The following is a 23,848-nucleotide window of genomic DNA, read 5'->3' as shown; positions in this document are numbered from 1 at the left end:
ATAAGGTGATTGTATGTCTGGGGATGGTTCTCTGAGTATTTGAGCCTATTCCACTGATCTGAGAATCTGTCTTTAATTCAATACCATGCTGTTTTGATAACTATTTCTTTGTAATACAGTTTAAAGTTGGGGAAAGTTATGCTTCCCATATTCTTTTTCCCAATGATTGCTTTAGCTATTCTAAGGTGTTTATTGTTCCAAATGAATTTCAACAGTATTTGATCTAATTCTTTGAAGAATGTTATGGGTATCTTTAGAGGGATTGCATTGAATCTGTACAATGCTTTGGGGAGTATTGCCATTTTGATTATGTTAATCCTGCCAATCCATTATCAGGGTTGTGCTTCTATTTCCGTATGTCCTCTCTTATTTCTGGGAGCAGAGTTTTATAGTTTTCTTTATATAGGTCCTTCACATTTTAGTCAAGTTGACTCCAAGATATTTGAGTTTGTGTGGCGCCAATGTGAATGGGGTTGTTTCCTTAATGTCCATTTCTTCTCTGTTATTATTGGTGTATAAAAAAGCCATTGATTTTGTGTGTTAATTTTGTAGCCTGCCACCTTGCTATATGAGTCTATTGTTTCTAGCAGCTTTTTGGTAGATTCTTTAGGGTTTTCTAAGTAGAGTATCATGTCATCTGCAAACAGTGAGAGCTTGACTTCTTCCTTTCCTATCTGGATTCCCTTGATACATTTTTCTTGCCTAATCGCTATAACAAGCACCAGTTTTAATAAGACTTCCTGACTAATGAGGAAATGGCAACAACTTGGTCTAAGAGCAGATTCTCTTACCTCACCACCCAATGATAAGATTAAATCAGAAGTCACATCATCCTTTGAACTGTGCAAAAGCCAATATTGCTAACTTCAGAAGACTGCCTATGACAACCATGACTGGGCAGAACCTATCCCAGGACCAATAAAAAAGTTCCTAGTCCAGTCTTTGGCCTACGACCTTAACAACAACCAAGATCTCTAATTCCAGAGGTCTGACTGAGACAACTGCAACTGAACAGAACATCTGGAAACATAGTGAAAGACTCTATCCTAGGCTTAATCCTAGGATCAGTGCAAAAACCAAGACCACCAACTATAGAAGACTGATTAAAACAACAGTGATGGAACAGAACTTCTAGAACCATAAAGACTCCATCCTAGGCTCCATCCTATGAACTATGCAAATACCAAGATCTCTAGTTACATAAGACTGATTTTATCATCCACGACTGAACATAAAGTTTCCAGACATCACAAAAGGACCTTGGGGATAGTAAAAGTGCATGTATGGAGCCTATAGTTATTCCCATGACAGTATATTTCAAGGGCAGAGAAACCCTGTATATCTTAGCCCAAGGGAATTCCCTTTCTAATCTCCCCAATATTTACTGTGCCTATGCAAAAAAATTTAATTTTTCTTATTGTTGTTGCCTTTTTTGTTTGTTTGTTTCTGTGCTTTGTTTTGCTTTTATCTTGAAACCATGGTTATTGTTTGGTTGTTTTCTTTATTGCTGTGGTGCTTATTGCTGTGGTGCTTTGGGGGGTTTTTTGTTTGAATTTTTATATTCTTTTTTTATTGTAAGAATTTATTCAAGAGACAAAATTGATTAATATAATGAGGTAAACTAACATAACATAATATAGTGACATAATATAACATAACATATAATATAATTGATATAATAATACATGTAAGTCAAAGAAAGTTTCTGATTAAAAACACAATTTTTTCCATAATGGCTTACATATCTTTCACAGTAGTATGTTAGGTACTTATTAACATTGAATCAGAGGAATACCCATCACCAACTATGTCCTCCCCCCATTCCAGTTCCCTTTCTACAACCCATATACCCCACCATCACCCCCCAGGCTGCTAGAGTAGGTGGACCCCTCTTAGTCTGGCTTACTATTAGTGATCACATATCTGTTTGGTCCTGGAACCCTCCCTTGTTTCCCTCTCTATTTAAGAGGCAGAGCTAGAAAAATAGAGGTATGTGGTTTTGTTTGAAGGGGAAAAAAGCAATAGATTAGGGTACAAAATAAGAGGAAAAAAAAGAAATCAAAAGTCAAATATGCTGAAAATGGGCAGAGTCCTTCTAGAGGCTTCCAACCTCAGTTTGAGAGAGGACGTGACAAAGGTAATTGAGATACCACAACAATACAGAAAAAAAATATCGAATTAAATAACCAGTGAGCACTACAGCAATAAAGACAGGCACCACACAATAGTCTCGGTTCTGAAATCAAATCATGCTAGAGTGCAAAAAGAAAGAGAAAGGGCCTGGAGAGATAGCACAGCGTGGTGTTTGCCTTGCAAGCAGCCGATCCAGGACCAAAGGTGGTTGGTTCGAATCCCGGTGTCCCATATGGTCCCTCGTGCCCTGCCAGGAGCTATTTCTGAGCAGACAGCCAGGAGTAACCCCTGAGCACCGCCGGGTGTGGCCCAAAAACCAAAAAAAAAAAAAAAGAGAGAGAGAGAAAGACAATAAATAAAATAAATAATATTGGAGACATCAATCATAGTCTCCACACCTAAATAAAGACGTCAAAAAAATCGATCAATCGATAAATAAACATGTGGAAAAATTATTGTTTTGTGCTTTTTTTTCTCCTTTTCTTTATCCCCCTGCATATGCTCAGTAACTATTGGGGATATTGTAGAGGGAGTTCCCTTGACCTAGGAGATACAGGGTTTCTCCACCCCTGAAGTATACTGTCGTGGGATTAACTCTAGACTCCTTGATCATTTACTCTCCCCTTGCTGCTTTTGTGGTGTGTGGAAGACTTCTGCTTTGTCTTGGATGGTAAAATTAGACCTCTGTTTCTAGAGATCTTGGTGGCTGTGCAGCTCAGGAATGGAGAAAAAGACTTTTCTTTCTTTGTGGTTCTAGCAGTTACGCTTCTTCAGTGTCTTTTTAATCCATCTACTGTAGTTGGTGTTCTTGGTCGTTATGTTGCTCCTAAATGGAGCCTGGGGTAAAGTCTTTCGTTATGTTTCTGGAAGACCCGTTCAGTTGCGGTTGTCTCAGTCAGACTTCTGGAATTGGAGCTCTTGTTCATTGAACAGATTGTATACCAAAAGCTAGGCTAGAGCTTTTTGTTGCTGTTGTTGTTGTTGATTCCTGGATGCATACTGTCCAGTCTTGATTGCAACAACCAGTCATCTGTATATAGTGATCTTGGCTTTTGCACAGTTCAAAGGGTGACATGTTTTCTGATTTTGTCTTATCAACAGCTGATGAGGAAGGACAACTTGCTCTTAGATCAAGATGTTCCCATTTCCTCATTGTCAGGTTATCCATTTAGAACTGGCTTATGTTGGTGTCAGAGCAGCATTGTAAATGCCCTGGAGGGGATTTGGTTCCTGGAGCTGTTGTGGAGAACTCTGTCGTATCTATGTCTGCCATCCAGAAGTTAAGGCTGAATGGTCAGTGTCTAGTTCCCTGGAGCCTAAATTGTTTCCACATGACATACATTCACGGTAGGAGATGTCCCTATGTTGTAAACAAGTGTGAGTTCTTACCCCTAGTAGATAAGAGCTTGTTTTTATATGTACAATTTACCCTTTGTTTAATATGTCTTTGCAGGAGGAAGTGGTGCTACATTATATTGCTGGTGGATTTGGGGGGTGGAGAGAAAAGATACCAGACTCCCGACAAAAACTAAGAATATACATGCTCACACATATCTAAAGGAAAAAAGTTTCTTTTAAAAAAAAAAGATTAAATAAAAGATGTAATTAAAGGGATAAAGTGGGGCCAGAAGAGATAGCATGGAGATCAGGCATCTGTCCTTCCTGTAGAAGGGCGGTGGCTCAGAACCCAGCATCCTATATGGTCCCCCGTGCCCACCAGGGACGTTCTCCAAGCATAGAGCCAGGAGCACCCTCTGAGTGCTGCCAGGAGTGACCCAAAAGAAGCAAAAACAAATCAAATCAAATTAAAAAAAACTAAAACAAGACAAAACAAACAAACAAACAAAACTAACAAGAATAAAAAAGAAAAGAAAAAAAAACAAAGAAAAAGGGGAGAAAGTGATATAGGAGATCACTTTACATTTGAGGAGAAACAGGATAAGAGGTAGTGTTATATAGGTCTATACTTATGATGGAAGAATAGGGTTTTTTGTCTTTTGAGATTTCCTTGTGAGGTGTGGGGTCCAGGCAGGGAGGTCTTGGGTAGAGTTCTTTCAGTGGGGGTCCTTTGGAGCTAGTTCCGGTATCAAGCCACAGTCCACATTAGGGAGAGGTGATTAGGAGGGCTACACTGCATGAGTCTGTCGGGGTGTTGGTTATATTTTCTTGCCAGGAATGAGGCGAGAGCTTGAGTGGGTGTCTCTTCACTTGGGTAGTGTATACTGGCTCGTTGTGGTAGGAGGTCTTTCTTGGTGCCTAGTGAATTAAGAGCTGAGGGTGAAGAGTTAGAGTGTGGTGGGGATTTTTATATTCTTGTTATGTTTTTCTTCCTTTTTTCCTTTCTTCTCTTAAAATGACATTTATAGCCTCTGGAAGGACTCCTCCCTGTTTTTTTTGGTTTTTTTTTTTTTGTTGTTTTTTTTGCTTGTTTGATTTTGCCCCCCCCCTTTTTTCCTTCTTTCTTTCCTTCTAACAGAACCACATAACTTAAACCATCTTGTTCTGCCTCACAAATTGGAGGAGAAATAATGGAAGGTACCAAAACCAGTCGTATGAACATTGAGTAGAAATGAAAAATGATCAGACTTAAAAAAAAATGATAAGTCTTAAACATCAAATCCAAAGCCAACAACAACAGAATCGATACCCAATCTACAAGTTAGACACAAAGGGGACCACTTATACTAGCAGCCTGGGTTCAAAAGAGGAGGATATGGATGCATGGTGGGAACAAGAGTGGAGGGATGACAACATTGGTGGTGGGAAATGACCCTGATTCAATGTCACTATGAACCTAAAATATTACTGTGAAAGATTTGTAATACACTGTGGTCAAAATAAAAATTATTTTTAAGAAATAAGTTAGTTAAAAGCTGGTCTCAGGGAGGCTGGCAATTATACCTGGACCTCTGTCACCTCAGAACATCAAGTATCATCTAGGTACTGAATAGAAAAAATACAAACAAAAACACAACAGGAATTTTATCAGTAACACACACCCCCACCCCACTCTAAAGACCATCATCCTTAGTATCCTCTTGGGGCAGCTGAGCTTCCTCTGAGCTTTGGTGAGACAAAGAATCAGAGATGGTGCAGAAGACAGAGCACTGAAGTGGTGTCACTATTCCTATCTCTTTCCAGTGTCGTAGGCTCCGGTTGAAAGTCTTTACCTAGGTTATATAAATGTCAATTATTTACCACAATTGAAACAAATTTCTTACATCAATATTTAAGTTAAGAATCTTTCTATTGATAACCCTTCAGACCCAATAGTGCAAAGCCCAGTGTCTAAAAGGAAAAATGAAGAGAGACAGAGGCAGAGAGGAGAGAGGCATGGGGAAATATCATGTGTCACAAAAGCAAGGGGATAGAACAGGGTATGGTGGAAGAGAAAATGGGGACATTGATGGATGGAAATATGCATTGATGAAGGGGTAGGTATAAGAAATTATATTACTCAACTTGATCTTGAACAGCTTTTTTTTCTTCTGATTTTGGGGCCAAACCTGGTGGCACTCAGGGGTTAAACCTGGCTCAATCATAAACAATTTTATAACTTTTTTTATAATTTTATAATTAATTTATAATCTCAGGGAGATTCAATTAAAAAATAATTTTAAGGGCCAGAGCAGTAGCACAGCATGTAAGATATTTGCCTTGGGCACAACCCAACTGTTTTCAATCTCTGGCATCCCCTATGAACTCCTGAGCCTGCCAGGAGTGATTTATAAATGCAGAGCTGTAATGAGTCATTCTTTGGCAGTTGGTTTGAGGTTTGGTTATTCCACAGTTCCCAGAAGGGAAAGGGATATATCATACCCCGTATGATATATCTGGGGAGGATAGGAAACTCTGGTCTGGTAGTAGCTTCCTGCAGAAATCCACACAGATATGAAGGTTATAGCATGCAAGAAAACTCACACTACAAGTTGTTCACCCACAAGCCAGTTGCTTTACCACGTAAAACCACACAGTGCCAGGAATAAGCCCTGAACATTGCTTGATGTAAGAAAAAAACGAAATAAAATTGACCTATAAAAATAAAATGAAAGTCTCTAAAGACATTCCCAGACTCTGACTCCTCCTTTACTTATTTAAAAGGGAAACATGGTTTCTATTTTTTGTCTTGGTTGAAATTTTGGTCAAAAACGCCATCAAAGTCCCAGAACATAGTCTTTCTTGGTGCATATGAAAATGAGTCTACAGGGCCCAGAAGAGAAGGACATGCCAGGAAGGACTCAGCCCACAGCCCCACACTGCAATTTCTCCACCCAGTGATTTTCCAAGAATAGAAAACAGGGGGTTCTGATTCTCGGGGTTATTCCACATCTCCCAGGAGGAAGCCAGCTACTCCCCGTGGCTTCTGTTGGACATGTACTATTGGCTGTGCAGTAGCAGCAGAGCCCATTGAAATGGTAGTCGAAAGAACACCAAGCATAATCACTGTGCTTGGAAGTGCAAGTGTAGTAGGTGATGTCTTTGTAAAAGAATGGATAGATGAAGTCGTCGATGTCTGAAGAATGTAAACACAAGGTCCAGAGTAGGTATGTGCAGCATGGAAGCAGTGTACATGGGCACTGGGCCTGGGTCTTTGCAATCCCCATCTGCTTGCCCTCCCTTGTTTCCCACAGCCACACTGCTTGTTCCTACATTTCCCACTTCAGGAAAGGCAGAAATAAAATGTGGCATAATCCAGAGTACAAACCCAAAGTTTAGTCAGTGGAAACCATAGCTGGTCTGCAAATTTGTTCTCTGTCACCTACTTCCCAACCTCTTAAAGACAATATTGGGGATCTTCTTCGTACTCTCTGTTCACAGGACTTGGTCTATGCCACAAGCTCTGAGAATCTCTCTGAATTGTACACATGTGATACCAAACATGGCAATACTTGACTAGACAACACTAGAATTTATCTTGGAAGTCCCCATTTAGGGGCTGGGACACTTCCCTTCCCTTCCAACTCTGCTCAAAGGAGAAGAAATAAGATGAATGTTTTTGGTGGTTCCCATGTGCTGTGGGTTGATCAACCTCTCTGGATTCTCTTTTCCCTGGCTCATAAGCTATACTGGGGATTTCCCTAGCCTTTTACATATTGCTGGGTCTCCCCAAAGCATGATCTCTGTTCCAGGAATCCCATACTATGCCATCCCAATTTATCCTACTCCTCAATGTGAATTTCCATGTAATTCCCTAGAATAGCCTTCCATATTCTCTTTCTTTAAAAAAAATTTACTTGAGGTCTGGTGTGTCCATGTGTAGAAAATATAAGGTTAGACCAATCTAGAGGGACAGAAAGAGAGTAGTGTTGAGAGAAGAAAATTGGGCATAGAGTGACAACCATTGATAGAGAAAGATGGATATATTCTAGAATGAGCAGCTTTCTTGTGGTGGTAGGAATAGTTGAAGATTATGGACTTAATGGCAAATAGAATGTTCTAGAATCTGGCACCTTCCTTCACATGATGGGAGTGTCCTAGAATTAAAGATGTTCTTGTGAGCATGAGTAGGGGTGGGATGTTAATGTTTGCCCCACTCTACATATGTCCTAAAATCCATCAGATGGAAAGGGTAAGATGGGGGTAATAGGGGGTGGAGAATGGAAACTCCCCATCAAAGACTGTTGATCCACAGACAACAACAAGGAGCAATATTTTTGAAAAGAGGGCATGTATGCCTGGCAGGGTGTGTATATTGATGAATTGGATGAGACTTTTAGGCCTGGGAGGATTTTTCATGCAGGAAGAATAGCATTATCTAGCAGGGGTCTCAAACTTATGGCCCGAGGGCCACAAACGGCCCTCTGTACAACATTTTGTGGCCCTGCCCTAGAGGAATCTTTTTTTGTTTTGTTTTGTTTTAGTTGTTTGGGTCACACCCCCCCAATGTTCAAGGCTTTCTACTGACTTTTCACTCAAGGATCACCCCGACTTTGCCTCCTGCGGCCTGCAGGTAAATTGAGTTTGAGACCCCTGTGAGTGAGCAAGGAATAGAGAACATTGAGGAGAGTCACCTTGAATCCAAGGGAGGTGAACCAGTGACAGAAGACTCCTACTGATTTCTAGAGGAGGGTAATATGGCACAAAACCTGAAAAAAGAACCAACAGTGGAAGGCGGTAGTGGCAGGACTTCATGAAGGGTACTTTCCCTTGTACACAGTAGACCGAATTGGATTCCTGCCATCCCAAATATTCCCATGAGCACTTCCAGGAGTGATCCTGAGCACAGAAACAGGACTCAGCCCTGAGCACCAGCTACAGCTCAATCTCTTGACCAAACAAAGAACAACAACAAGAAATAAAGATATAACAGACCAGGTCAGATAAGATAGTACAGTGGGCAGGGCATTTTCCTTGCATGCAATCCACCCAGGTTTGATACCCGCATCCCATATGGTCCCCCAAGCCTGCCAGGAAAGATTTCTAAGCAAAGAGCCAGAAGAAAGCCTGAGCATCACTGGGTATGACCCAACCCCTTGGTCAAAAAAGAAGCAAACAAGCAAAGTGAAACAAACAAAAAATAACTACCAAAATAACTCAAGGCATAACAGATTATGCACACAACCCACTCCTTTCCTGTTTCTCCTGAAACCACATTGTAGCCTCCCTCCTTGTAGTTCAGCTCCTCTATCTGCCTCACCCTCCACACCTGGTCTCAACTGACTTTAGCTGAGAGATACAGATAAGCAAAGGTCCCCACCAGCCCTGTCTCTGTCATCCTGCAAAATGACAACCCGATGCCTGCAGAGCCTCTGAGGGTCAGTGCTCCAGAACTGTCCCTTCTACTCAGGACAGGCTTAGGGTCTACTGTCTCCCCAGGGTATCATGGACCTGGGGACTCTATGAGAAGACTGATATTTAAAATCCAGATTTAGTGCATGCAAAGCAAGTGCCTACTGTACTATCTTCCCATCATTTGTCTTAATTTTTCTTATAATTTTTTTCTTTTCTGCATGTTTATGATCTTACTTCTAATTTCTTCCAAGACCAGGATAATCAGCATAGTCCTAAGGTCCTGGAGGTCGTGAGAAAAGTGAAGAGTTGGTGAGGTCCATTCAAGAGATTTCCCCTCAAAGACAGGGCCAAGACACTCAGTGGTACCCACCACCTCCCTCTGCCTTTGCCAAAAAGTGTTCATTATACCTTTTCAGCAGACCTGAAGAGTCACTCTGTTCCAGGGCATTCAACTTTGGCCATATTCTTCACAAGACTAAAGGTGCCCTGAGTGCAGAGCAGTGGGCCTGAAATTGATTAGAAAGATGTTGAAATTTGGGGGTCGTGGGGTGAACTTCAGGAGTGTGGCAGCCAGAGAAAAATTCAAAGCAAATACAGTTCCTTCTGGTCTCTTACTCTGGCCCCAGAGAAGCTCTGTTTATCTCAGTCCTGAACCCATGAGTTGGGGTCAGGCTCTGCAGGGTACTAAGCAGCTGTCTCTGCACTGTGCCTCAGAATCACTCTCCCTTTTCGTGGGTTCCAGAGGCCCACAGCCAACAGGAAAATAGCAGGTCTTAGTTATTCATTGATCTGTTACTTGAAAGTTTTCACACTGGGATCAGAGGGAGATGCCTCAAAGAAGAGCCATTGGCCAAAGGTAGCTCTAGAGTTCTTTCTGAGAGGACTATCTGGGAGGACTTTCCACCTTGTCTCCCAAGGAAGCTGACTCGGATGGCAGTGTGCCTGGGATCCTTTCTTATTCCCATCTACACTGCTGGTTTCTGTCCTCTGCTATAGTCACATCCTTGTTGGTGTGCTTTGTTCTCTTACAGCTGTTCTGATTTGTATGTCCTTGATGAAAAATGACCATCAGGACTTCTGGGTTTGTTCCAAAATGTTTCAGGAATGGGATAAAGTTTTCTCCACAACCATGAGTGGTCTAAACCTAGAACACCCTGTGTAGGTCACCCATACACACACACCATTGCCATCTTTGCCATATTGAGAAAAACCCATGATGCCTAGGTGACTCCAGTGTTGTGTATGTAAATATTTTAGGGGATTATTGTTACTGACCCTAACCTGATCGGTGATTGTGCCCTACCCTAGGGTGTGACCTGGCATTCTGCTCCCACCCTAGGGTAGTACCTGATTCTGATTCCACCATTGGGTGGTATCTGATCCCACCATTGGGTGTTATCTGATTCGGGGGGATAAAAACAAGAGTCTGTGGAAGGTGAGGAGCTTTTGGCAGGAACTGATGCTGAGGCTTTGGACTTTACTCTTGTCCACCAAATAAAGTTAATATTTCCACAAGCCTGACCGTCTGCCACCCTGTCTAGCCGACGGTTCTGAGGTAAAACAGTGGGTAAACAGCTTGCAGACAGTCAGGCTTGTGGAAATATTAGCTTTATTCGGTGGACAAGACTGCCAGAAGTAACCCCTACCAGGGGTCTAAAACTTGCTGCCCGCAGGCCGCAAATGGCCCTCCATACATTTTGTGGCCCTGCCCTAGAGGATTCTTTTTTTTGTTTTGTTTTGTTTTGTTTTGTTTTAGTTGTTCGGGTCACACCCCACAATGTTCAAGGCTTACTACTGACTTTGCACTCAAGGATCACCCCGACTTTGCCTCCTGTGGCCCACAGGTAAATTGAGTTTGAGACCCCTGCAAGCACTGCTGGGTGTGGTAAAAAATAAAACAAACAAAAATGGAATATAGATGAACATCACACATGCACTAAATTGTATTTTCCAACCGATATAGCCAGAAAAGGCATCATCAAAAACCAAATAAATGCATAGTTGATGTTATCCCAGGAAATATTTGACCATATTTTGGCAACCACTGCAAGACTTCAAGCTGACAGAACTAACACCAGGGTTGTGACTCAGTCACTAATCACATAAGTGGCATTGTCACCCACCCTTCACAAGAAGCAGTGAAAAGCAGAGAAAACTGGATATCCAGGTGAAAACCTAGGACCCCCAAGGCCTGTTTTACACCTTTGGAAACACTTGACTCAAAATGGACCTGAAATGATTAGATTTGTTGTTTGATTTGGAACCATCCCTGGTTGGGCTCAGGGAATAGTCCTATATCTGAGCTCAGGAATCAATCCTGCAAAGTGCCGGATACTATCTGGGGTTTTCGAAATTGAACCTGGTCAGTTGGGCAAGGCAAGCATCCTCCCTGCTGTAATATTTCTCCAGCCTCAAAATCAGTCCAATATGGAAGGTCAGGTTCCAAATCATAAAGCTCCTCCTTCTAGGACAATAGATTATATAGAAGCTTTGCAAAAGATGCATCCAAGATGCCTTGGGAAGTCAAGATGCATTTGTCAAGGTATGGAAGAGAAAGTTTTTTTCTATTGGAGAAACAGGGGATAGAAGTCTAATCCACTTACTGCCAACTTTCTGCATTCCTGAGGCTCCAAAACACAGAGGATAAGTGTTGTGTATGTAAATATTTTAGGGAATTAGTATGTTGCTGACCCTAACCTGATTGGTGTTTGTGCTCTACCCTAGGGTGTGACCTGGCATTCTGTCCCCACCCTAGGGTAGTACCTGATTCTGCTTCCACCATTGGTTGGTATCTGATCTCACCATTGGGTAGTACATGATTCTGGGGGATAAAAACAAGGGTCTGTGGAAGGCTCGGGGCTTTTTTGATCTTCTTGTCATCAAAATTGATCCAGTGTTGTTTTGCAGCAATTTTACAGTATGAAGTACAGTGCCCATAGTGAAATTTACCATAATGGTTTGACACCGATGATAAGTTGTATTTCTTCATCTTGCTTTTATTCTCTGAAGTGAATTCCACTAAATTTAGGTCTTCTAAAGGAAAATCTACATAAGTATGCAATTTTTTATTTGTTTGCCTTTAAAAGCAAAACGTTTCAAGCTATAATAAGTACTGGTGGCAGTTTCCATAAGTACGCTTTCTTTGAAAAATCCCTTCTAGTTTTGCAACTGTTGCACAGAACTTTGTTGTCATTTCTTAATTCTTCTCCTTTAAAAAATTCAGAGAGGCATTCCTGTAATGTACATTTATCTGTAGATGTAACAGCCAGAGACAAATGAACAAATGACTCATAAACCTTAGACTTTTGGTGGCAAGTGAGACACTGGAGTATAGATTTGAATTGTCCTTGAAAGAGATCATAAATAATAGATTTGTGAGCCTTTTGGTGTTCTGGACTAAATTGTTTATAATTTTCATTTTCCATAAGATGTGTAGTTTTGTCTGTCATTAGATTTACGGTAAGCAAGTCCTGATGTAGTCCCTCTATTAGGAACATCAGTAGTTCGTGAGGATCCTGCTGATTGTGTCCAGCAAACTGGTCATTAAGTAAACCAACTGTTAATTTGAAGCTTTCAGGGTTAATATATCTATGAAATCCATTTCCCATGGTTTTGATGAGCCGACCAAATTCTTCTGCTAATTTACCTTCATGCCCATATTAATATCTTTTTTATAATGACCTTGATGAAAATACTGAGTCAAGTCCAAGCCCAGCCCAAGAAAATTCATCACATTAAGGGAATTAACCACTCCATATCAGGGAGTGCCGAATTAGACATATTATGCACAGAGGACATTACAATTTACCCATGAGCATGCCTTACATGTTAGAAACTGCCAACCCCAGATACTATGGGTTTGATTCTTGGCAGAAGTTCCCTCAACATAAAGGGTATATCAGTAATCACTGGTGTCATTGACTCAGATTCTATGGGAGAAATCATTGTAGTTATTACTGTACCAGTTACATGGACCTTTAAAAAAGGAGAAGTAATTGCCCAGATAGTAATAGTAACTTATGTCAAATTTGGGACTTCAGATAAGACTAGAATTGGAGGTTTTGGAAGCACAGATTCAGGTGCTGCTCAAAACTCAATCATGACTCTGGTTACTAAATGTAAAGATGAACACCCAATGATCAAACTTCTCTTGGAAGGGCAACCCTTTGATGGAATGATAGATACGGGTGCTCAGGTTACCATAATTTCTGATAAAGAATGGCCAGAAAATTGGCCTCTTCAGGAAATCCCGTATTCCCTAGTAGGAATAGGAGGCCTAAGCTCCTGTCTGTTGAGTACGAGGACTATGATATTTTATGGCCCAGAAAATCAAAAAGCAATAATCAGACCTCACGTGGGCCCATTTTTACAATCCCTGTGGGGCCGTGACCTACACAAACAGTGGAAAGCAGAATTCCACATTCCATTAGCTCCAGAAGAGCCCGAACCTTCTTTTGATTTAAAAACCCAAAATTTTTAGTAGGGGCCACTACCATAAAAACACCAGCACCAATAAAAATATAATGGAAATCTGACGAACCAATTTGGACGGGTCACTGGCCACTTAAAACTGATAAATTAAAGGTGCTGACAGAATTAGTGGAGGAACAGCTAAGTTTAGGACATATTGAACCATCTTTTTCTCAATGGAATTCACCAATATTCACTATAAAAAAGAAATCCGGTAAATGGAGACTTTTGATGGATCTTAGAGCTATAAATTTATCCATGATACCTATGGGCAAATTGCAGACTGGTTTACCATCATCTGTAGTTATTCCAAAGGAATGGCCACTAATTATAATTGATCTGAAAGAATGCTTCTACCATATTCCTATCCACCCAGATGATAAGAAACGTTTTGCATTCTCAGTTTCTTCTCTCAATAATACCCATCCCTGCAGACGTTTCCAATGGACTGTTCTCCCCCAAGGCATGCTGAATTCCCCAGCCATGTGTCAGTTTTTTGTAGATAAGATTTTGAGCCCTGCTTGTGAAAAATTTCCTCAAGCCATGATATTTTATTATACAGATGATATCTTGCTCACAATGAACAATGAAACATATTTACAGGACTTATACTCTTATGTTACTGACTGTACAAACATAAGGACTGAAAATAGCTTTAGAAAAATACAGATAATGCCACCGTATCAATATTTGGGTTTTATTTTGGACCGGACGTCTATACGTACACAAAAAATTTCTATCAAAAAAGAAAACCTCTGAACACTTAATGATTTTCAGAGACTTTTAGGTGACGTAAATTGGCTCCGCCCTGCACTAGGAATCCCAAATGCAGAGTTATCTAATCTGTTTAAAACGTTGGAGGGTGACCCTGCTTTAGATAGCCCAAGAAACTTAACAACAGCTGCCAAAAAATAAATTGGACATCTTCTTGAGCAGATTACAAAAATTATTTCTCTTAAGATTCATTCCAGGAGAAAAGGTATTTCTGTTAATCTTCCATACTATAGAAACCCCCACACGGGCCTTGATGCAACAGGCAGGACATTTGGAATGGGTGTATTTACATAACAAACAGCCTCATTCAGTTGTCCCCTACTTGCAAATGATTTCAGAGATTATTATCAAAGCAAGACTCAGATCTATATCTTTACTAGGTTTTGACCCAGATATAATAGTTTTGCCAATACCAAAAAAAAACTGAGTCAATATTGCCTCTTAATAAATCTCTAAAAAGGGCCCTCTCAGATTTCACAGGAGAAATATCCTCCCATTATCCAGCCAGGACATTTTAAAGAAAACTCAGTTTGTTATTTCTTCAATTGTTCGGGATTCCCCTATTCCCAATGCCAAGGTTTTCTACATCGATGGATCCCAAAATGGAAAAGGAGGAATAACCGGAGACAACATTAATATGACTATAGATACCAATATAAATCTGCACAGAAAGTTGAATTAAAAAACGTTAATTTACCTATTAGAAAATGTATCTGAAGCCATAAATATAGTTTCTGATCCTTTATATGTGGTAAATTTATGTCATGTAATAGCCACTGCCTCCCTTAATGCTAATGACTCAATCATACAGAACTTACTTAAATGATTACAGCAGCTTCTTCAAAAATGAACTGAGCCCATCTTCATCATGCATATTAGAGCCCACTCAGGTCTTCCAGGACTGATGGCTCAAGGAAATAAAACTGCTGACTTGCTAGCAATGCCTATATTTAAATCACCTGTAGAGGAACATTCAGCCCTATACACAATTACATGTGAATTACCAAATTCCATGGAGGCAAGCTAGAGAAATTGTAGAAAACTGCAACATATGTGCACCGTTAACAAAAAAAAGACTCACATAGCAGGAGCAACCCAAGAGGCTTACAGTCTAACGAACTTTGGCAAGTGGATATAACTCAAACAGATTTATTTCCAAGAAAACCTTATCTTCTTGTTGTGGTGGACACTTATTCTCAGTTTATGTGGGTAATTCCTATGTCTTCTCAAAAATCTAAGGCTGTTTGTAGTTTTCTTTTACAATGTTTTTCTGTGATGGGTATTCCTAATGAAATACCTAATGGGCCAGCTATGTTAGCAAAACTTGAATTTTTTTTTGTAAAGAATGGCAGATAAGACATCTGAAAATAATTCCTTACAATTGTAGGGGACAGGCCATTGTAGAAAGGACTCACAGAACCTTAAAAACTTAATTACAAAAAAATAGAAAAAGAGGTTCACCACCAATGGATTTGCTATCTTTGACTCTTATCACATTAAATTACTAAAACTTACCCTAAGAGGAAAGTTACACTGCAGCAGAAAGACATTTTAAAGAAGATATTGAGAGACAAGAAACAACCCATAAACCTATTTTGATAAAGGAGGATGAAAATGGATTGCTGAATATCTTCTCCTGAGAGGAAGGGGTTATGCCTATGTTTCCACAAATGACAACCCTCCCAAGAAATTTTGGGTTCCATTACACCTTGTTAGAAACCGGGCTAGCACAAATGATCAGGTTCAGACTATAAACTACCCTTCAGATCAAAAACAGAATACTCAAGACACTAACAACAGTAATATTTCTGAGGTCTCCAAGGATTTAGCTGTCACACACCATACACTGAGTGAGACTGATGGTAGTGATAAACCCTTACACTTTGAGATGCAAAAGGAAAGACAGGAACCTGCCCTAACTGGGCTCCAAAATATAGGAAACTCTTGCTACATGAACTCAATATTGAAATGCTTGTATAATATTTCAGACTTGACTCAGTATTTTCATCAAGATCATTATAAAAGGGATATTAACAAGAAAAATCCAATGGGGCATGAAGGTAAATTTGCAGAAGAATTTGGTAAGCTCATCAAAACCACAGGAAATAGATTTCATAGATATATTAATCCTGAAAGCTTCAAATTAATAATTGGTTTACTTAATGACCAGCTTGCTGGATATAATCAGCAGTATCCACATGAACTACTGATGTTTCTAATAAAAGGACTATATCAGGATTTGCTTACTGTAAATCTAATGATAGATAAAACTATACATCTTATGGAAAATGAAAATTATGAACAATTTAGTCCAGAACACCAAAAGGCTCATAAAACTATTATTTATAGTATCTTTCAAGGACAATTCAAATCTATACTACAGTGTCTCGCATGCCACCAAAAGTCTGAGGATTATGAGACATTTGTTCACTTGTCTCTAGTTGTCACATCTACAGATAAATGTAAATTACGGGAATGCCTCTCTGAATTTTTTAAAGAAGAAGAGTTAAGGGATGACAACAAAGTTCAGTACAACAGCTGCAAAACTAAAAGGAATTTTTCAAAGATAATGTATTTATGGAAACTGCCACCAGTACTGATAATACACTTGAAACGTTTTGTTTTTGATGGCAAACAAATAAAAAAAATTGCACACTTACGTGGATTTTCCTATAGAAGACCTCAATTTAGTAGAATTAACTTCAGAGAATAAAAGCAAGATTAAGAATTACAACTTATCATCAGTGTCAAACCATTATGGTAAAGTTCACTATGGACACTGTACTTTATACTGTAAAACTGCTGCAAAACAACACTGGATCAATTTCGATGACAAAAAAATCAAAAAAGTCTCTAATACAGTCGTGAAATCCACAGCAGCATACATCCTGTTTTTTCTTCTTAGAGATGTACAATGAACACAAGATAATCATTTTACTTCCTTATTGGTTGCTATTAATGCCCTATAATTCTTTCCACAGGCATGATCAATGAATAGGATTGAAAATCATAAACCCCCAATGTCACTGTTAATCATGAAATCTTACAATTTAATTTAGTCAAGGTTCACCTGAAAGAAAAATTTCTCATATATTAATGTTGTTTTTCTTTTTAGGTATACTCATTTAATGACTTTCACTCTTTTTATTCTGACATCATTGCTTTATTTCCCTCAATTTAGGTTTTAAGACAAAAATGAATTCATAATGCTGACATAATGATAGTTTTTAGGTGGACTTTCTTCACAGTGCTTCTCGCCTATGGTTGACTATCATAGAGTATTGTTATACAATAACTTTCTATATATACTGTAATACACTTATAGTAGAGTTTTCCATGTTTGTATTATGCATGAAATTCTCTTTCAGACCTGCTCTGCTCTCTCAAAAAAATTTTTTTGAATTTGAAATGATTTATCTAAACAGTTTGCTGGCTATTACATTTTAAAGCACTTTTTGTTGATTCAGCTGAATTTTTGGATCCTTTCCAACAAATATTTTTGGTATGAGTGTGATGGCCATATTTCTTGTGAAGTCTGTATGTGTATGTCTTGTTCAGTGTCTGTCTGTTTTCATATTTTGTATATAGTTCCCCTTTTCCTAACTTTAGCTTCCCCAATTTAACATTCCTTATCCTTCCCTCTCTCTTCCTAGTCCTTAACATTTAATTTTCCCTTTTTCCTAACTTTAGCTTCCCCAATATAGTGTTTCTTATCCTTCCCTCTCTCTTCCTAGTCCTTAACATTTAATTTTCACATGTACAAATCATCTCCTTTACCCACAACTACAAGCCTCCTGATCTCGGCTTGAGGAAAAAATCCATAACTGTTGGAGATTTGTACCATGTTTGCTGAAAACTTGTTGGAAATGAAGCCACCTGAAATTTGTGTCACAATGTAACCCCAGAGAAAAGATCCATGGATAAGACCCACAGTCTCTGGATCCCAGTTAAACTGTGCTATCTGAATTTCTGGTTTTCCATCCACATACACAGTGCTATTTTTGACCATTTCTACAATGGTTACCTCAAGATTGCACTGATCCCAAAGGAAATGCAGAAGCCCAACCAACTCATGATGGTAATGATGTAAAGGTTGGGGATGTCCCAACACATGGATGACTGTACTGGCTTTCCTTCTTCATTCATCTTGATGTTATCTTTTGTACCAGGCTTCAACCTGCTTTTCCAGACCCATCAAGTGTCTTTTGCTGGTCTTTTCGGAGTTCCAGACCCCTCATCTTTACAGATTGGTATTGGACTCTGTAGAAATTTTACCTTTTGGGGCCAGCATGGTGGCGCTAGAGGTAAGGTGTCTGCCTTGCCAGTGCTAGCCTAGGATGGACCGTGGTTCGATCACCCAGTGGTCTCCCAAGCCAGGAGCAACTTCTGAGCCCATAGCCAGGAGTAACCCCTGAGCGTTACAGGGTGTGGCCCAAAAACCAAAAAAAAAAAAAAATTCACCTTTTTAATTTTTCATATAATTGTAATCCTTTGAATTTATATTTGGTACTACACTTCTTTTGACTATTGTAATTAATTTTTTATTTAGTTTTTAATCTTAGGAATTGATATTGTATTACATTAGGGTTTTGCTTTCTTGACTTTAGGTTAGTGAGTTAGATATTGTTTTCTATAATTTCCTAAATGATATCTTTTTCTGTCCTCAGTGTTTTATTTGCATGGCGGCATCATAGGCAAAATACTAGGTTTATAGGAGGTTCCATCCATTTTGGATGGGCCCTCAAGTTGTTTATTTACACAGGGAGGGTCTCTGCCTTAAACATTTTGTTTCGGTTTGTGACTTAAGCTCCCATCTATAAATAATCGACCATATTGGTACACCAATTTCGGACATCTTATGGACTTCAGCCTGGATTAAGAACTTGGATTAAGTTCAGAAGCCTATTGATCATCATTTCAGTGGCCCCCCACTGTGCAGGGGGTATATGATTCTTCCTCCAAAATAAGGGCCTAATTCGATGCCCTCAAATATGGGCTTTCTGGTCTACCTGGACTTAAATGGAAAATGGGTCTGGAGAGATAGCATGAAGATAAGGCATTTGCCTTTCAGGCAGAAGGTCATTGGTTCAAATCCCGGTATCTTTTAGGAGCAATTTCTGAGCTTAGAGCCAGGAGTAACTCCTGAGTGCTGCCAGGTGTGACCCAAAAACCAAATACCAAAAACCACCACCACCAACAACAACAACAATTAAAGAAAAGGTGCTTCTTCTCGCCTGCTATACAATCTTTCTGGAGTCTCTTCAAAGGATTTATGTACGTTGTAGATTTATCTTCTCAGGAACTTGTAGTTGATTCCTTGATACTTGTTTCTGGTTTTAGACACCCTGTGTTTAGGTTAGAGGTTTTCTTTACATTTTTTCTGTGATGTGCTTATGCAAACAGCCTCTCTTTTATTATTGACTAGTTTTTCCTCAGAACCGCCGACTTAACAGGGTAACAGAAGTGTGGTCCAAGCTGGAGGAGAAAGGCCTCATCCTTCCATCAGTCAACCTCTTCAGGGGCTGACTTGCATATACCCCCTGCACAGTGGGGGGCCACTGCAATGATGATCATTATGGCACCCAGACAGGCTGAACCTGGATCCTCAATAACTGTAAGTGAAATACTTCATTGGAAATTTCCTCTGCTGACCATTAAATGGAGGATGAGGCCTTTCTCCTCCAGCTCAGACCACACTTCTGTTACTCTGTTTAGTCAGCGGTTCTGAGGTGAATGCGGTGGGAAGAAAGCCAACAGGCAGTCAGGCTTTCAAAGAAAACAGCTCTTTATTCCGTGAAGAGGCAGAAGCCAAAAGGCCTAAGACTAAGCCAGGAAAAAAGCCTCTCACCTTTCACAGAACATTGATTTTTATCCCCCAGAATCAGGTACCACCCAATGGTGGGATCAGATACCACCCAATGGTGGAAGCAGAATCAGGTACCATCCTAGGGTGGGGGCAGAATGCCAGGTCACACCCTAGGGTAGGGCACAATCACCAATCAGGGTAGGGTCAGTAACATAATAATCCCATAAAAATGTTTACATACACAACAATAAATATCTAATAATATTTGACAAATTGATTAAATTATCTCAGAAAGTTGAGTTTCTGCCCTTACAATGTTGTGTTTTTATCCTTTTTTTCTCAGACACTCAGATGGTGCTCAAGGCTTACTTCTGGCTCTGTGTTAAGGATCACTCTTAGCAGGTCTCGGGGGACTCTGTGAAGTCCTCTGATACAACCCGGGTTGGCCACACGTAACCCCACCCTCCATTCCTCCTGTGTAACCTTACAAGAAAGACCCTCCCATTTTTGGGAGGGGTTTTGGGGAGGTTACAAAAGGTTTGGCTTCAGGGGCAAAAAGGAGATTTGCATGGATGCAGGATAGAGGAGGAAGCAAGAGGAGGAGATGACTGAGGAACAAGGCACAATGCAGAGCTGAATAGGAATCTAGTGTAAATGGTTATGATATAGGCCACACATGTTGGCCAGGGCAAATAAAGATGTTATTTCCTGAAGAAGCCTGCCTGTGAGTGAGTTTTCTACCCACCTCTTTTCTGAACCCAGATACCCACCAGCTGGAGGGGATTAGAGCCTCGTGGCCTGGGATGGCAGAGAAAGGCCTTCAATACCATCCACCACCATCCAAGCCCATTCAAAGGGCTTATTTAATGCAACAGCCACATACAAGCTAAACACCCTACTATCTGTACTACTATTACAACCCAATACCCATAGAATTGTAGATGTTTGAAAATGAAACAGTGTTAGTGAGATTAGCCAATGGGCTGAAGTAAATGCTTTGTATGCAGGAAGCCCAGGTTTGATCCCCAGCATGAGATGTTTCCCCCAAATACCACCCAGTGTGATTCCCAGGCATCCAGCTATGTTTATTATTCTTGACAGCCATGAGTGGACACAATAAGATAAAATAAATGTATAACATGAAATTTTAATCTTTATGGATAAAGTTTAGAATAAACAATTAATTAGCTGTCCTTTTTAGGGAGCACACCTGGAGGTTTCTGCTCAGAAATTACTCACAGAAGTGCCCAGAAGATTGAACCAGTATTCGCCTCATGCAAGGCAAATACCTTTCCTATCTCTCCAGTTCATCTCACTCCAGTACTATCTGTCCTGTCTCTTTTACTTTATTATTTTTTTTTAGTTTTTTGGGTCACACCTGGCAGTGCTCATGGGTACTGCTGGCTCTGTGCTCAGAAATAGCTTCTGGCAGGCTCAGGGGACCATATGGGATGCCAGGATTCAAAACACTGTCCTTCTGCATGCAAGGCAAACACCTTACCTCCATGCTATCTCTCCGGCCCCCTGTTTCTTTTACTTTAACAGAATTTTCACATAATAAAATCACAAACTTTTCACACTATAAAAATATCAAAAATAACTAAACAAAGTTTTTTCTTTGGGCCAATTTTAATCTCAAATTTCAGCATAAGTAATCTTTGGTTACAGAATCAGTAAACCTAGTAGGGATTGTTTGAATTTTATCTTTTTTTAAATTATCTTTATTTAAAAACCGTGATTACAAATATAATTGTAGTTGTATGATTACAGTCATGTAAAGAACACCCCCCTTCACCAGTGCAGGATTCCCACCACCAATTTCTTGAATTTACCTACTCCCCACCCCACCCACACCTGTACTCGGGACAGGCTTTCTTTTTCCCTCATTCGTTCACATTGTTATGATAGTTTTTAGTGTAGTTATTTCTCTAATTGCACTTATCACTCTATGTGGTGAGCTTCATGTCATTAGCTGCACCTGCATGAAAGGGTGGGGGGAAGTAAGGGTTGGGACTGAGGCAGTAAAATATTATAAACGAGCTTTGTAGGGCAGTATCAAGGTCCCAATACAATATGGATATTATGGATATATAGAATATATGCACACAATACTATCAATATGAAAACAAAGAGAAAAAATTTCCACTGACTGTCCCAACATAAACCAGTGCTAGAACACCCTGCCCTCCTCCCAGAGTGCATTCCCGTTAGTGTAGGGAGAGATAGGGGGAAAGCCTGTTGACCCCTATAGAGTCCACCTAGACCGGTGCTTAGGGAAAGACTGAAGTCCAGGGGACCAGAAAGAGCTGGTCTCCAGAATCAAAGAGGAAACCGGAAGCCAGATGTCTGCCCGCCCTCCTCCCCATGCACCTCCCCAATGGAGTACAGAGGGAGGGGGAACCTGAGGACCACTAAGAGTCCACCTGAACCCACTTCTGGCCATCTGAGCTGGCACCCAGGGAAGGCCTGGAGTCAGGGGGAAAAGACCAGGACGGCTGGGGGCCTGCCAAGCCTCCCAGCACTCCCCAGGCTAGGGAGAAAGGCTCCGGTATGGGGCCTCCCCAAACCCCATACCTGGCAAGAGCTGGTCACTAGAATCAAAGAGGAAACTGGAAGCCAGATGTCTGCCCGCCCTCCTCCCCATGCACCTCCCCACTGGAGTATGGAGGGAGGGGCAACCTGAGGACCACTAAGAGTCCACCTGAACCCACTTCTGGCCATCTGAGCTGGCACCCAGGGAGGTCCTGGAGTCAGGGGGAAAAGACCAGGATGGCTGGGGGCCTGCCAAGCCTCCCAGCAGTCCTCAGGCTAGGGATAAGGGCCCCAGCATGGCTCCTTCCCAAACCCTATCTATACCTGGCAAGAGCTAGCTGTTTCCTAAGTTTTAGATTATTAGAGGAGCCATCTTGATTTCTGTAAATATGGGGGTTTACTGCAAAATTATTCCATTGGTAAGGCTGTAGATTGCTTCTCACAATTTGCATAAATGGAATTCAGGGGTTACAAGATAAGTGGGGCTGCAGAGCGGAGCAGAGCAGCTGCGCTTTTTGGGTGTGGGTGTTGGAGAGATTATAGTCCTTGGTGTCTGTAGGCTGGCTCAGCAGAAAAGAGGGAGAGAGCATGGTCACTGTTTTATAAGTCTCTGGGTTCCCACCTTCGTTGACCAGGGACATCTTACCGGGTGTGGGTCCTGGAGAGATTACAGTCCTTGGTGTCTGTAGGCTAGGCTGGCTCAGCAGAAAAGAGCTGGATTTTATTCTAAAGTGGATCTTACATGTGAACAGCCTCCAACTATGGAATGTAAAGTCCTCTGCAAACACGAAGTCAGAAAGTTTGACAAGAATGTCAAGATTCATGGGGTGTTCATCATGGGTGTTACACGCACACCTGTTTTGGGAGAAGTGAGTCTTTATGCAGCTCAGAGCACCAAAATTCAGGGAATTCTATGTGGATCCTGAAATAGTCAGTAGAAAATAAAGTTACAATGATTGTTTATAAAACAAAACTTTTTCTAATATTATTTGTTCTGTTATAGAAAAATACTACCGAGAAGACTAATGCTAGATGCTCACTTAAAAAATAAAGCCATTTTCTCTTTTTTTATGTAGCGACTTGAATTACTGATTAAACCTTTCTTGGCGATCACTACTAGCTTTGTAATGACACTTCTTTGTTTTTCTTTTTGTTTTTGTTTTTGGGCCACACCCGGCGTTGCTCAGGGGTTACTCCTGGCTGTCTGCTCAGAAATAGCTCCTGGCAGGCACGGGGGACCATATGGGACACCAGGATTCAAACCAACCACCTTTGGTCCTGGATCAGCTGCTTGCAAGGCAAACGCCGCTGTGCTATCTCTCCGGGCCCCCAATATTTTCTTTTAATGAAAAAAATTTAAGGCTCTCATTTTCAGATTTCCTGGGTCTGGTATTGAATTGC

General features: G+C 40.6%; 1 protein-coding gene across 1 annotated transcript in view; it reads right to left on the bottom strand.

The window, feature by feature from the left end:
* LOC126027521 (sulfotransferase 2A1-like) overlaps positions 1-23,848 on the bottom strand; it is a 158,705-nt gene that overhangs the window by 98,610 nt on the left and 36,247 nt on the right. The window lies entirely within an intron of this gene.

This window comes from Suncus etruscus, chromosome 14, assembly GCF_024139225.1.
Source record: "Suncus etruscus isolate mSunEtr1 chromosome 14, mSunEtr1.pri.cur, whole genome shotgun sequence".
NCBI classification, from domain to species: domain Eukaryota; kingdom Metazoa; phylum Chordata; class Mammalia; order Eulipotyphla; family Soricidae; genus Suncus; species Suncus etruscus.
The sequence above is the reverse complement of the archived record's forward strand: the minus strand, read 5'-3'. Positions and strand labels throughout refer to the sequence as shown.